Source organism: Aphis gossypii, chromosome 1 (genome assembly GCF_020184175.1).
Source record: "Aphis gossypii isolate Hap1 chromosome 1, ASM2018417v2, whole genome shotgun sequence".
Taxonomy (NCBI): domain Eukaryota; kingdom Metazoa; phylum Arthropoda; class Insecta; order Hemiptera; family Aphididae; genus Aphis; species Aphis gossypii.
The window spans coordinates 3,505,355-3,523,670 of NC_065530.1; the positions used below are offsets into that span (position 1 = coordinate 3,505,355).

At 30.9% G+C, this 18,316-nt stretch overlaps 1 protein-coding gene across 1 annotated transcript in view; it reads right to left on the reverse strand.

Moving 5' to 3' along the window:
- Positions 1–18,316, reverse strand: part of LOC114128309 (tRNA dimethylallyltransferase) — a 91,962-nt gene that overhangs the window by 56,529 nt on the left and 17,117 nt on the right. The gene's annotated exons all lie outside the window — the stretch shown is intronic.

The following is an 18,316-nucleotide window of genomic DNA, read 5'->3' on the forward strand; positions in this document are numbered from 1 at the left end:
ACGTTGTCATTATGTCATGATTTATCCAAAAGCTATCATAAATAGTATTTATTTTTTTTATTATTATATTATTTAACTTTTTTTTATTATTTATTATTAGGTACTTATAAGTTATAATCAATCAATATAGAAAACAGATAGTAGATATATCAACCATGGAACAGTTGTCGAAAAACATTAAGTATCCAACTTAAATTATTCTAAATAAAGGATATTAACATTTTATTGTAAACAATATTTTATTTAATATTGTCTTAACTTATATAGTTCAAGGATTGATTATTGCGATTAGAGATTAACTGGATGACTGAATTACGTGCAGTTGTTGTGCGTCATTTCCTACGTTTCATTGTTTTTAAAAGTATATTATAATATAATTAATACCAGATAAGAGTATTTGAAATCGGGTGCGATCAATCTCTCTCGGTCAATGTCGACTAAACCCGATATCAGAAATTAAGAAGCATAATATAATATATATACATTATACATATAATATATATATATTGTAAAATAGGTACCTATAGTGCATAGCGTAAATAAAATATGGAGGATAGGTTTTCTAGTATAGTCGGGTTGTAGCAATGCAGCAATATCACACGACGCAGCGGCGGGAAAAACTGTCTGCGAGACTTGAGGGGTGGTGGTCTACCGGCGCATAATGCCATATATTGATCCGTCTGCGTCGTATGAGTGTGCGTGTGTAAGTGTGTTTGTCTACCTTTTGCGGCGTGGTGGTGTGTCTGGCCGCCGGCGGCGGACTTGTTGCACGCTACCTATATACAGTCGGTTGTCGATTGAGTTACGCACGCGGTACATTATATTATGTACATAATATAATATAACTAGTATATAACTGCAAAACACATAATACATAAACCTCGTCTCTCTGCAGTCTCTGTCGGCTTGTCTGTGGGGTAGGTTAGGTGACGAAAATTTTAAACAGCCCACGTACCGCCGTCACAAAATGATTTTTTTTTACATCCGTTAATATTTTTGTTTATACACACTTTCGGTCCATCCTCGGTATGTATTTTTTTCAACCCAAGCCACATATATTTTTATTGTCAAAATTTTACAAAATTTAACAACCCTGTACGTCAACAATAAACATTGATTTATTCTTAATAAAACTAGTAAACTACGTCTGGATTTAGTCGTAGTGTATAATGTATATTTATTACCCCCCACATAACATTAGAGGAATAAAATCGGGGACTGCACTAGCAGACAAGACAACGTGTATTTATGAAATGAAAACAATTGTTATATTCTCGCGTGTGGGATAATAAACGTAAAAAAGACAATATTATAGTTAGGTAAATACTTAGTCGCTGCAGTACATACTCAACTGGACATAATAGGTTATCGACTTTACAAATTTGATGAGGAAAAAATTTATAGCGACAATAGAGATTAACAAAAGACGTCCCAGAACGACGTTTGTCAAAAAAATTCATCTCTGCAAGCGAACACTGTGGAAGAATCTGGTCAATATAACGACAATAAGAATGGAAGACATTCGGAATATTGAGCCGTAAAACCAATCTTAAGGTTAACCACTGTAGGGGAAAAATATAAATGTATATACTTCACATATTGCCCAACGGTCAATATCGCATACCGTACCCTTCCACACACTAGTGCAAAGCTTGTTCTTACATACACTATATATATACGCAGACGTGCAAGTTTTCGGTCGAATAATTTTGTCAGACTTTATCGCACGTAGTACACTCATAAGACTATACGTTATAGTTTACTAAAAATATATAAGTCCGACCTGCAACCGGCGTATATATCAATAAAGTATGATTGTATCAATTCTAGCATACATACTTACATGTATATACTATACAGTATACATACTATTATAAACGCATGACGTATGTCCGGGGCGTGGTTAACTAAACAGATTATCCGTGGAGATTTTCGCTTTACTTTTAGGTATACATATATATACATTGAACTCTTTGGAGCATTTCTATTCATATATTATGTTATATATTTTTATAACACTACAATATTTTAGGGTAAAAACGCTGGAAAATTGTATTTGTGTATCGAACAGCTATATACAATGATATTATAAATAAATTAGTAGGTATAATAATGGCATGTTGTGTGGAAATACGATTTGATTATATTATATGCATTTAAATATGATACGATATTCGAACGGCAAACGCATAAACTACAATCATATACCTATACTTAAATAATAAATATATGTATACCTAAGTATTATAGTGTTTTCGCGGAATAATAAAGTCGAATTTCATCGCATCAAGTATATATAAACGATATCTGTGCTATATAGGAGCACAATTTTTCCGCTGACGCCCACTCAAGAACAGGCTAAATATTTTACTTATTTAGAAATAGTTTCCCACGTTTATATACAACTCTGAAATGGAATTCAGTATAAAATATTTATAACAGACATCATTATATTATACAAACGTTGGTGATACGGTCTGACGTAGAAGAAATTAAATTATGAAACACTGATACTATACAAATAATAACGATCGATATTAAAACTATTAAAGTAAATTCGCAAAAACGTTTTTTAATTATTTTATTTTTTCATCATCATTATTATTATTATTTAATAGTATGATAATAATATTTATATAGGTATAGTCACTATAGTTGGTTGATAAAATTAAGTATTTTTTCAATACATTCGGACAACGGTTTTCACTATATTATAAGTATATTATAAGTATTGATAATCAGCCAATTGTGAAACATAAAATAGCTGTATCGAACGAAACATTTATTAAATATATGTATAATTATAAATAATACGTATTAAACAAAAGATCGGTAAAAAAAATAAATATCTCAACAATAAATTTCTTTTTAATTATATAAATATACATCACTAACCTTGTTTCAATTATTCAACAGTGTTAGAAAAAGTTGTAAGTTTAAAAGACTTAATAAAACATTATCGGCATTATTGTAACACAATATTAATATACATTTAACCAACGTGTATTGATTTAATAACGTTTCCTCCCCCCCAGACGTAGAAAAAATTATAGTTCACTATAACGCAGGTACGCACGAATGCTGCGATATAGAAAATATTAATCAGAACGTATAATAATTTTATAACATATATAATAAGGTTTATAAGTTTGCTGCCATGTGTAATAGTATTGTTTATATCGGTCTTGGAGCGTTCTAGTTTAAAATTCTCCGAGTGAATCATATCTGTGATCTAAACGACCTAAACCAACCAATTAGATTGCCTGCCGCCGAGAGAGGAATTTATGTGGATGATGGTTTTACGCCGGCCGTCCATATAATATATTATATTATACATGTATACATCGTCGTTTAAAATTTGAATTTAATATTAACAATCGCGCATATACATTGTCTACGTAACAGCTACAATATATACATTATTATTATATATTCGTATATTATACATTCGGTACCGATGTAAAAAAAAAAATTATTATCACTCATGTATGATATTATATTAAATATAGTAGACTCACGACAGTCATCTCCTGGATAAAACGTCAATAACAATAAAGCCCGACACATATTTTGCAGTTTAAGTCGTTTACGATGACGGCTTAAACGTCGTACACAACTGTTACTACATTGTTATTATGGTGATAGTATAGGTACCAAGACGCGGTAATAAACCACTGAAAATTTTACGACCATACATGTTCGTATTTCGACGGCGGCCGTACGGAATTCATTTGTTAAACTTTTGTATTGTTCGCGAGTTGTCGATTCCGAGGTTGCATAAAGATATGATAATAATACATTATAATACGTATCTATCTATATCGAGAATAAGACCAAAATTCTATAAATTCTTTACAGAATGTTTTTTGGAATTTAAATTACACGTCCGTCGTATCGTTTAAGATTAAAATAAGATATAACGTTAATGTTATTTTTTAAGTATACAAACTCGGCCACATACGTTTTAATACTATATATACCTACTTATTTACTTAAGATACAAAAGTAGCGTTTCAAGTTGGCGCCGTACTATTCACTATATATTATACACTATGTATGCATTATTATTCTTATTATTATTATAAGATAATATGTATAACGTATATAGTATTACGGTGTGTTACAAAACGCGAGAAATTTCGAAATCTTATGTTATAATTTATTCAACTTACGCGTCAAATACGTACTTTAATTATCTAATTTGTTTACAACAACTCGTGGACTAGTGAAATATACGACAAATTAACATATTATAGTGTAAATTACTGATAAAATGTTTTATCCTCAATTAGTCATGATAACGAGGAAAACCTTGCATAAACGCCATCAACAATAATGAGTCGTTATAAACTCGCGAGCAGCGTATATATTATATTCTCTAAGAACGCGTCTGACCACTACACCGTTTTGCAGTAAGATAGCACGGAGTAATTATATCAAACTTTCGTCGTTGGCGGAATGTTTAATCACGCACGGTGTCATACGTTTATATCTAACAGGACGATAGGACGTTTGTATATTTTTATCAGTGGCGAAATCGACACAGAACATAAGATTTTAATTATTATCGTTATGGTGAATCCAGGCAAAATAGTTTCTTATATTGAGTCACTTGGGTATAGAACCTGTTTAACTATGAGACAAACTAGATAAATTCACACTGCGTATGATAACGTAAACCGTGAATTCAGGAAAAATAATTTTAAAATGTATAATAATTTTTAGTTATTAAGTGATACAAGTGTTTGTATTGTTAGACTAAATGGTTTAACATTTACTTTGAGTATAAGATTGAGTTATTCTCTCTGCAAGTACATTGAACATACTACGACCATATATTATGATAATACTGCGTGTTGGTTTATCACTTACTAACACCAAAACTCAGTTGACCACCTTGTCAATTTGTTTTTCGGAAATTAGGGATCACGTTATCACGGTAGAATGTGAAGCTCGCTAATTAGTGTATGTATAATATGGTATCAAGAACGATAAATATGTATACGCATTCTTGTTATTAAACAGTAAAGCCGTTATTATGCACAACTAACACCCACCCACCTATATAAATAAAATATTTCAAATTTTTATTTTATATAATTTAAGCTTTAATAGAAACCCAAACATCTTTATTTGAAGACTCTCCTATCTATACATTCTAAAAGACTACATCTTATATTATATTTATAGTGTTCGATAATACAAAGAGTGTAATAAAGGGGAGTGGTATGCATTTTAACTATACACGAAAACGATTTTCCATCTTTAACCCAGTTTTGTATTTAATCAATTGAAATGGCATTATCGATATTTTAATACAGTTGTAACACTCCATTTAAATGTCATCGACTTGCTGAAAGTCGAATACAATTAATTGCGAAACAATAACCGTGTAACAAGACCGTAAACAACATAATATACAACGTTATTCTAATATACAAACAAAACGTGCGGTATAATAATAATAATAATATTTAAACATAAACAATTTATGTGACGGTGTGTCAGCCCGACAGTCCAGTCAACATATCAAGCGCGTTTCTAGATAATGATGGTTATGACAATAATGATAATTAATGATAAGAAAAAAATTATAATAATAACAATGTAATTTTACCTCGGTCACAGTATTCATATTATTTTACAAACGAATACGGAAAACAGAAGGAAGTTAGGAAGCATCAAGTATGAGAAATGAACGGGAGAGGAGAATAATAAAAGCAGTAGATGATGGCGAATAAGCGGGGATTTTCGTCAATGCGTTTTATCTTGGTCTAGGTCGGTATCTCGACGTGGCGAACGGCGGATAAAGGTCAATATGTAGGAGGATGGGGACTACATAGCAGAAGTACGTATAACGTGATGCAGATACATGATCATCTGGGTTTTTTAATCATTATAGTTTTCAGTCACAGAAAAAAAAAACGAAAAATTTAACAATATAAATAAAATAACGAAAATCATAAAAGAAAATGCAAAAAAAAAAACTAAATAAACTAGCACCGGCCTTGGACGTTAGGCGGCGTCGTACAATTTCTTCTTATGGCGACGAAGATGGCTGGTTTCGTCGCCAGACACGGCGACGAGGGTTAAGGTCGCCGCCGTCAAGCGTAATGATGAGTGCCGGTGGTGGCCCATCGACGACGGATGACAATCCATTTCGCCAGCCAGTACTTTTTTTTTGTTTTAATTTTTTTTCTGCAGTTCCACGAACGAGCACGATAGCTCCCACACCGCTGTCTCAAAATATCTCAAAAAATCTCGTTAGCCAGCACATTATATACGTACGACGTCAGCAACGACGAGGCTAACGACCCACAACATTCTTACATATATATATTATAAAGGTACAACTAAATTACGAAAATAATAATATACAATATATTACGAATGATAATGACTATACGGTTTACGAGCAAAAACCACTACTTTTTCACTTACAACTTTAACTCGAAGAAGTTCCTGCACCAGTATACCCGCGTTAACTTAAATGAGTAAGAATTGTCTGTGGTGGTGATGACTGTATGTCGATATGATGATATTAAGCTCATGTCCAAACGAAACATAAACAAAATTGGAATTGATATTTGTTAAACGGAAAATAACGAAAGTTGATCGCAAAAACCAATAAGCCATAATAGACGATATTTTGTCAAATAATAATCCGATAAAAACTATAGATATTATTATTTTCGCTGATATATGTTTCAAAAATTACTTCTTTTTGAAATACAAATATATCAAACTGATATGATAGTGCCTACCAACTATCAATATAAAAACATAACTACTAAAAAACTGTGTAAAACTGTTGTTATTCTGGAAATTGGAAACAACCCTATTAGCATTTAACACAATAACTAATAAGTAATAACGTTGACAGTTGTTTGTATATAATAATTCAAAAGGCAATTGGTATGTAAATATATTCACAACATTATTCAACAGAATAAAATACATAATAACTAGGCCTAATTTCAAAGTCTTCGACAATCTGCAGAACGTGTTATCCATTATAACTCCCGTGTCCCGAACAATTTAGAGCTGTTTCTGGGGCCAACAAATATACGTGTCTATCCAGTGTCAAACATCAAACGCTATTGAAATGTTATGTGCCCAAAATTCCTAGTACAAGAAAAAATTATAGTACTATTAAATAATAATAATTCTAATCATTTTTATTTTATCTTATAAAAATTATATTATACTTCAAAAATATATTACATTATGCGATATAATAAGTATTATATTGTGAAAGAAAGGGGGGGCACAAATACATGGTTTTGTACAGGGTATTAATATTTTTAGTGCTGACCTGTATAATGTATAAATAGAATAAAGACCCCCTATACAGTACGATATATGGCTATATAAGTAGATATATTTTCTATTAATAAAATATATAATATTGTGTAATATTGCATACACGATTAGGTATATGTATATTATATATAAAGTATACCTACATAGTAAGTTTTTTTAAATACCCTCGGTTATATTAATATTATTATTACATTTTTATTTTTATAGATTAGGAACTGGTGGTGTATTATTTGGTCGATATATTGTAAATATACATATATCATTCGTTTTATAGGTATGTAAGTTGTATTAATAATATTTTTTTTATTATTTAAGTACCTATACTCGAGTAATTATTTCTAAAAATATGAGTTACGTAAAATATATATGTATACGTTTAAAAGAAAATAGGATAATCATAGATAAACTTTGGTAATCGATAAATTGTGTTCAGTTTTAGACCACCTGTATACTAGCGGAGTCGATACTGGCAGAATCAATGATATATTGGCAGATCTTAACGGATGTATGTAAAGAAAAAGTATCAATATGAGGGCGCATTCGACAATAAAAAGTAATAACGCGTATCTTAAGAGGATGTCAGCGCACAGTCAGTTTTCTCTCTCAGACCCATAAACAAAACGCAATTAGGTACGTAGAATCATTTTTTTTTTATGTTTTTGAGTAATCTTAGAGTAAAATCAGCCATTACAAAAACGATAAAGAAAAATTTTTAGAGGGTATATTATATCAATTTATCTAAATATTGTCTCAAAATAATTTAAACATCATTTAAATTTAAGTCCTTTATTATTTTGAAAGTCGAATACAAAATCAAATAACAATGAAGTATAAAACCAATACATATGTCCCATACTTCCTATACCCTAAAAAATATTATCCTCTATAGTTTTTGTAATAAGTGATTTTATTCAAAGATTACTTAAAAATCATAAAAAAACCAATTTTAAGTGAAAGAGTTTTATCTACGTTGCACATGGATATGAAAAGAAAAACAAATATTTCCATGACATAATCATCTTAATTAATAATAATATGAATAATATGATATGTATAATAAAATGCTTATGTGTAAGTTTTAAGAAATAAATTTGATTGTCCAGAAAACATTTGTAGTTTTAACTGAAGTACGTATATAGTAATAACTAATAACTTTATACCCATGTATTTTTTTTTTTTAATAAAATCTTAAGACACACAAATTACTTAACTTTTAATCATCAGACGTCATCGTCATTAATAATAATAGTTAAAATAACTGTTATTTTCGTACGAAACAATAAATAATTTTACCGATGATAATCCAATTTAAAAACTGTATGTCGGTATAAAATTACTCAACTTAACTCGATTACAAATACAAACGATGACATCACCGCACAAACGTTTATTAAAATTAAATCCTACGACCATAATATACTAAAATAAAATATAATTACCACGAAAATATTGATTGGTTCATAAATAATAACTTGCTGCTGTTTAAGTTTTTATTTTCCGCTCGGATAAATATCAAAACTCTACACCATTGGATCATACAAATTATGCCCATTTTTTATTTTTATTTTCTTTTTTTTAATATACCCCGCTATACACACATATACATTGTATATCATCAAATTTAAACGACCCTGTATACTTGTATAATATACCATACCTCAACGGTATGGCGGCGGTGTTATACGGTCCTATTATATACATATATAATATATATATATTACATATAATATATACATTATACATTAGTCACGATGCGTGCGTGCCAAGTTAAATAATACTTCTCGTATGCGTATTATTTCTAGTCTAGTGCTCGGCAGACTGCATTCGGCCGGCGTAACACGTTCACATGCATGCACACACGTTCGTACCTATGTATAATACGTACTTAGGCGCGTTGTGTGTGTGTGTGTGTATATATATAATATGTATTATAATATTATATTCATGTGTACACCTACTATACACACTATACAGTCACAGTGTTTATGTGTAGACGACCACACTAGTGTAGTGCCACTGTAGCCGCACGACGCAAATATGTTTATCAATAACTACACAAGTGTCGATAATTTGTTTTATACTTTGAATTTTTTTTTCTTAAACACAAAAAATTTTATCGGTACCTACCAAAATATAAATCATTGTATAATACGTAAGGATAGGCCGTTACCTACGACTCATAGATACCTCGTATAGGTGCCGAGGCAGCTAATGAAGAATACAGCTCAGCTCTGCGTATTATAATATTTATTAGTACTATCGTATTCAATTGGCTAAAAAAAAATTATTTTATTCGAAAAGATTCACGACGGGCGATAAAAAGAGATATCATATGTACATAATATCGTATTAAGGCTGGGGCTATACATAGACATAGCGTTTTCCGCGTCGTTTTCCACGGCATTTTCCGTCGAATTGAAAATGCATTGGCTTATATCGGAGCAGCTATACACAATGGACGTAATACGTCGTGTTTTAATCCACGGCGGAAAACGGCGGTCGGCTTGCGTTTTGGCGAGCGAACGTCGAAGTAATAAAAACGCGGCGAATTACGTGCGTTGTGTATAGCTACTCCGATACAAACCAACGCATTTTCAATTCGACGGAAAACGCCGTGTATAGCCCCAGCCTAAATGAAATGTTATTCTATGATATGATACAATATTGTATAATGATCTATACTCTGCGGATCGCTAAGCGAAACTATACGTATAACGAAAAACTTGTTGAATGAATACTCAGGAATCATAAAATTACCACTTTTCAAAACGCAAAAAGAAGTACGGTAACTGGGCCACTAAAACTTTACAGGTGTACTTGGTGACTAGAATAAACTTAACTATTTTTATGAATATATTTATGCTTGTTGGGGAACATAAAAACGTATCACAAGATATATTATCAGTTATCAATGTACCATACTAATGGTATGTTTAAAAAACATTCGTTGAGTAAGCCTTATATACCAAAAGGTACCAAATAAATTATTTGATATTAATCAGATATTAAATAGAGGAACATCTATCATAGCTTTTGACGTCATAATAAGTAAAAATCGTATGTACATACGTAAATATTTTAAATTAAATAATATGCCTTTAAACATTTAAACTTATAAAATATCGTTTAATTAATGACAAAAAACGATAGGCGATATCCACAATGAAATTTATAACATCCAAGAGAGGACAAAAATTATTAATTTTAAATGAACTCACGAAAGTAAATTCGATAAAATTCGTTAGCGAAGCGTGAATAAAATATGTACCGTAAAAATAAACACCATGTCAACAAATTTACTAATGGACACGTATCACAACATTTTTTAAATATTTGTCTCGATTTTTAATGAAATAACAAGTTTAATAAAATTGATTTTTCTTTAAACTTTTTTGAACACTAGTTTTACGCATTAGTCCAAAAAGTTGCTTTAAAATCTAAAATAAATAAATTGTGATAAATAAATTATCTTACAGATGAATCCAATTATTAGTACATAACTATAATAAAAAACCTAACAAAGTATGAGTAAAGTAATTAGGGCACAAAAAAAGCCATCGAAGGCACTAAATTTATAAACGCCATTCAAAAAATTGTTTTAAAGTAAATTGAGAACTGTACATCTATGAATATACTAGCGTATTTAAATGAAAAGATATTAATCAATATAATATAATGTTTATCAATTTCATCGTAAAATATTATCATCATTATTCATTACCAACAAATATTATTCAGAGACTGACATGATTATTTAGATATGACTCTTATCAAAACAAAAGAGAAAGAAAAAACTTTAATTAATAAACAATAAAATTGACCATATTATTATTCTCCCGAAAAATACGCGAAACTATTATTAAGTTATTAAATTCAGAACGACAATGTTCGAAAGTAATTCGTCTTCATATATAATATATATACCCACATGCTTATATTTACATTACATTTACGATTTATACATTTTTTAATTAAAAACAATAGATATGAGGAATTAAAATGAGTTTTACCTTCATCAAAAAGGCATGTGTAGTAAAATATAAAAAAACTACTCGATGTCAGGGATTTGAATACGAGCTCCATATAAAATACTAATTCGTACTTCATGGCGTTAATACATACTTATTTAAAAAATCACATTCCATTCATCTGATTATATGAAGTGACTAAAAACAATTCACAATCAAAATAATAATGGAAAATTTATCTATTCTATATACATACATAATTACAACACGCTTTATATGCCTATAATCGAATAATAAATTACTACAGAGTAAAGAAATCAAATACAGAAAGTATTGATACAATAACTATCGATTTTTATCAGTTTTTCTATTGTTCTTTTTCACTAGAAGTATTAAATAAAACAATAGAACTACGAGATATAATGACCAATCGTTAAAATAACGACACCCCCTCGATACATCATTGGCCTCCGGGTAGTAATACAGCAAAGACATTTTTCGTGGGGCTAATAAAACGTAAAGCTCTACTGAAACAAAATCTACTTAAACTACCAATGCCAAACATTTAGTATTACAAATGTACTGTAAGCCTGTATATTATATATTAGTATAATTGTCAATTATCGTTTATAAAAACAATAATAACGATTTTATTAACTAATTATAGTATACATAATACATATAATGCACAGTGATACTATTTAATAAGCTATAAGTGAATTTAAAACATACTCGTCAACCGACTAAATAGTAAATATCATAACTTGGTCAAATTTACAACGAGAAATACGCCGACTACCTTACACGACGCAACAGACGTATAAGACCCATAAATATAGACTAAACGAAAATACCTTAATAACTACAAGCGAGAAATAAAAGAATATCAACTATACAGAGTCAACCTAGTAGGGTTAAAAAGCTACACGAGACGAAAAATTTTTTTTTTGTTCAGCTAGGCAACGTAGAAAATTGTCTAAGTGAAATGTTATTATCTCCTACTAAGACTAATCGAATAGTATTATGCGATTAGATCATATTATTAAAATGTTTATTTGCAGACTATATATTTATTTGAACGACTTATTCAGCTAAAATTTCCTCACACGTTTCACACCACACGGTCACGAGCCGTAGAGTGTACGATGAAACAATAATAATAATTCACACGAGCGCGATAACAAATAGATAACGTTTGAAAAATCAACATAAGGTATTTTTTTTCAATATCAATTTATTCGGTTATTTTCTGATCCCGTTATCCTTCAAAGTTCAAACAGAAATATTACATCTGATGGTTAACTGTGTGCAATTCAAAAAATTTTTCAAACATGCATTGCTAAGTATCTATGTTGAGAAAAATCATAAGTCTGATCGCGTGTCCGTTCTTTTTTAGTTATCAAATATTCTAAACTAATTAACAGTTCTATTATTAAGTAGTATAGTAACATTATAAGTAATTATTAACCACAACATATCAGCAACGATTAAAATAATAATTCTATTCTAAAGTGCAAAAAATAAATTTATTATAGACATCACACTTTTCACACTGATGTCATAATTAAATACCTAGCTTAAAAGAATATCCAAAAATTAAAATGTATAGACTATAGAGAGTAGTATTCGAGGGGATAATGCGTTAAATGATCGCTCGCATATAGCTCACCTTGGAACAAGACAGTGTTTTATTATTATTCAAAATAATAATATACAATATAACTTTAGGAATTTGTCTATAAAATAAAAAACATCACTGTAAGAACAAACTCACTCAGCTTAAAATTTAAGCCCGATTTTTAAACCTTGAAAAATATAATAAACGAAATAAAAAATAAATAATGTAATGTCGTTTTTATGTTAATATTTTAATCACGTTTGCTTCCATAGTTTTTACTTAAAAAATCATAAAATCGTATACGAAATATCTTTGAAAAAAAATTGTACGCGTCATTGAGGTATCTAAAAATATGGTGTTATTGAACTCAATACCATCTGCAGTTATTATTTATGCCGGTAATGGTACTTGAAGTTAAGAGGTTCTCAGAAAAATTTAACTTAAATGTTTGAATACATCGTTACTTTTTATTCAAAGCAGAAAAATTGTATTTTCTAACTTTCTTTTAATTATGCCATTCATATTTCATTTTAGATTCGCAGTAATTTCTATCTTTATAAAACGGAACAAAATAATACAATTCGGCAATATTAGAGAAACATGTTATAATTTCGAGATGAAAAATTTCGCACCGATACGTTCAATTAGCATATTTTTTTATATTATATCAATAGCATAATATTATGCTAATCATTATCGTTATTTTCGTAATGGAAATTATACCTATAGAAATTATAATGGCTACAAAACGAGTAGAACGTTTGTAAACTATATAAAATCAAATTGTAAAGAAACGACATTGCAACTATAATGAATGTGCGTATACATACTATTTGACTATGAATAATATTGTCCAGCAATATACTAGACTGGGTAGATATACATATACATATACACATACACATACATAAAGGTATATAATACAAAATAATAATATAAACGAATCGATCAATCGATCTAAAACCGACAGTATACGGTTGTGATGTCATAACTATATAGCTAAAGGGGCGTCAAAAAATTAAACATATTATGAAACTCGCGAAAGAAAAAGCGTAACGCCCCAGCTGTTGGCGTGTAGTTAAGAGGGTGGATGGGTGGGGGATTAGACGAAAATCAAAAACTCGGGACAATAGACGGCGGGCCAGACCTCCCGAAATCTGCAGCAGTCGTTTGAAAGTCACGATACATACAATAATAGTCCTTCGATTCGGCCGGAATCCTGCAGCAGCAGCAGCAGCAGCAACAGCAAAGTCGAACATCTGCACGCGATATAATAATATACATACGTTAGAGCCCCCGGCCGATTTATATACAATATTATTGCAAACTATATACGTAATATACGAAAAATGCGCAACAATAATTGTACATAAAAACCTGAGCAGGATGGTAAATTATTATCGTCGTCGCCCAATACGCAATAATAATATATAATATATTATATTCTATATAGGTATATATATATGACTTTCCCGTGACTTCCATTGTCCAGGATCGTCGGGTAAGCGGTCCAACCGCGCGCAAAGACGGACGGCGGCATATTGCAGAATAAACGAATTCCCCGCTGCCCTCCGCCCGATACATCGAACTCGGTCCGGCGGAGGAGGATAATGGCGGTGGAAGAGACTGTGGCTGCCGTTGCTACACGATAACTGGATCGGCGCTCAGGAATGCGGCGAGTCTCCCGACGACCGCCCGCCGTACGATCAAGCGGCGGCGGCGGCGGCGGCGGCGGCGGCTTTTTGGCAATGTCGCCGGGCGACAGGTCACGCCGCGCGGCTGGCCGGTACACAACCGGTCCGCCGGCACGACGACGCCTGCTGTTGATCCGCGGGGTAGGGACGGGTGTGCGAGGAGGAGAGGGTCTCGCGGGAGCGGAGGAGATTCCCATTCAATTTTTGCATAAGGCGAATGCTTCGCCCCCGCGCGGCCGCGGAACTCCGCAACCCCATCACTGCCCGACGACCGGTCGCGGCCCAGTTTATACTATTTATTTTATTAGGTATTATTCCGTTTTTTTTTTTTTTTAATTGGAATGACCACCACCCGCTCGCAGGGGTTACCAAACGTCGAGTCCTTGAAACATATCTATCGCAGACAATTGACCAAGGTCATTAACCGGACTCGTTTATCACACGAATGTGCATATGCAGTGCCGAACGCCACCGCTTCTCATGAGCGCGAGAGCGGTCGAAGAACCCACCCCTCCCCCCCCAACAAACAATTCGTACCACACACATCGATGTTTAACTGCAAGTGTTATTAAGAGCTGCCATAAAAGTTCGGACGAGAACGTGATGCACATCAAATCTCTCCTTCCGCGTGATGGAAAAAAAGAAACCGGCAATAGGACTGTGATGAGAGATCAGTGAGAGCACTTTATAATTTTCAAAAAAAATCAATCTGATACACTTCTTAGAGTACCAAACGAAACCATATTTTACGAGGTATGAGTTCTATATTATATAGTACTTGGAAAACAAATGTGTAGTTGTCTAATTTTTTAAATTTGCTTACAATAAAATATACTAATTAGTTTCTAGTTTTCACAACCAATTATATGTTTTTTACCATCTTGAAAAAATATACCAGACGATGTAATAACTGCGAGATGTCTTTTGCAGTAAAATAAACAGTAGACTAGACAAAAAAAAAGGATTAATTAAAATTAAATGACAATGTAAATTTTACAATATTTTAAACAAAATATAAGTTTCAAATTTAACAACACTATAATAATACGTTTGTATACTATTTATTCAATGCTTATGAATACCATATCAAGTGCACAAATAACATATTATAACATGTACAATCACATTTAGTTTATCTGCATGGTACCCCACAAATAACGGAAATCAAAATAATGATATCAATTTTTTCAAAACTATAGAAATTATACTTGATCGTTTTATAAAAGTATAATTGAATTTATTAATGGTTAAATCATTTTATTGGGGAGCAATAATATTTATAAAAATGCAATTAAGAAAAAATACGTATGTATAAATAATGAACTCACTACTCATACTACGAAACCATTAACTAATCGGACAGACGGAACGCCGAAAGAGCTTCTTGTTCTCTCCACTAAAATTTAAGATACAAATTTAACATACATATCATATTTAATTATGCACAAAGCAAGATAAACATTTAATATATTGATAGATGTGATTCAATGAATTTCTTTGTATTTAAATTGATCTTAATTTGAATTAATAGTCTAGCTAAAAAAAAGTACACGGCGATCTCAAACATATAAATAGAGTAAACTATATACCTACGACACGTATTTACCGTAGCCATTTCAACTCCTTTTCAATGAAGTATTTATTTAATTCAACTCAAATCATTATCAAAGTAGATACTGATAAGAATTAAAGTGTTGATGAACGTTAAATTGACAATAGAGTGTAAACTATATATTATTATACATTATACATTCATACATATCTATGTTTATGTGTCCGAAATATTTTAAAATATTATACAAAATGTACGATTAAAATGTATAGTGAAAAAGGAAATTTATAATATTTGTTATGACTAGAATGGGTGAGACAATTTCGAGCAAGATAAAGCAAGTAATTAAGATTAAGAAATTTAAGTTAATAATTTGTACATCATACCCAATGTAAATACCTCAGAATTTATTTATATTTTATTAGTATTCATAAAACAAAGTTTAGTATATTAAAACAGGAAAAACACACACATACAATGAAAACATTTTCCAAGGCGATTAAAAACGATAGAGCAACAAAAAACCAACAATAATGTCCACATTGAAAACCATCCTCCCTGTTAGGTCGGCTACTCGCGGAGCAGAGTTCAAATACGCTTGGTATCGTATACGCGCTATGGTAATGGTGAGGATCATCATAAATCGGTAAATCACAGCACGAGTCGCCAAGGATTGTCTCAGAGATCTCATCTTTTAAGCACGAATCAAAGGTGCCGCCATCACAAGAATTTCAACGGCGCACGACCAAAGAATGCAAATAGCGTCGAATTTTGTAATTGTATTTATATTCAATAAAAAATAGTATATTTTTTGTTACTTTGTATTTTTTTCAATTTTCTAAGAAGTACAATAATCACTATTTCTCAACAATGATAATAATTAAAAATAATTTTTACTCCCTATACGTAATACACTGTTAATACTTAATACCAATAATACATGGTTTAGTTACATAATTTATGTTTAATTCATATTATTTTTTATTATATATACACGTATAGTACACCTCTAGATGGAAGCTAGGAGCTATGATAGAGGATCATTATTAGCACACTTAAATGTTTTGTTAATTAAATGATTAATTATGCACGTATACTAAAGTATTAAGTTCTATAATACAATGAATAAAAATTGAGTACACACTATAGACACTATGACACAAGAACGACTTTTACAGACTAATCATTTGTTAACAAATTAACAAAAAACTATTAAGATATTTATAGCTAACTTAAGACAGAAAAGTTGCCTTTTTAGATACTTATTATTTATCTTTTATTTAAGTAATTTATATAATTTTAACACCATAAAATTTTTTAAGTCTGGTACCTAATACGCATAAATACAATATATACGTACAATATACATTGTACATGACGTTTCTAATATAATCAATTGAGCCTTAAGTTACTAATAATAGCCATGAGCTAAATGCACACGTGTAAAACGTAATATTTTAATAGTATATAACAAACTATTTTTGCGACAACTAACAGTAAAGAATGCAAAGAAAATACTACATATCTAATCGACTATTATTCGTCGAGGAATCTGGGCTAAATAATATGCACGTAATCAAGATTCATTCATAACTGGTTCCGTGATATAAAATAAAATAAATTACTTTGCTTTTAAGAACACGTAAATAACAATACGACGATAAACTTGGTTTAATAGTAGACATACTATATAGGTAGCTATACAATTTAACAATTGCGGCACTTGGTCTATCTAATAACAGTTATAAGTCAAATTGAACCTTATTTCAATAACAGAGAAGAGATTAAGTATTAATTTTCCAAATTAATGACCTTAAAGCATTTAATCGGGCGAAATATGATTTTTAAGTATACATAATACAATGAACTTCTTATACATTTTATTAGAAAGACCTTAGGTAATTCATTTCACATATTTCTTCGCGGATGATGAAGGCATTGCCTAGATAATCGCTTAATGTCAATGAGACATAGGTCTTCCATATTTCCTCCAGAAAATTATGAATTAAGTTTCTTATAAAACGAAAACTCAAACCCAGTCAATCAGTAGTGACTTTGCCTCAGCACAAATACCTCGACAAATACAAATGAGGTTTTAAGTCTATACAATTCCATATATTTTTCCACTTATTTGTGCTTTTTGTGTTACTAAATTCACGGT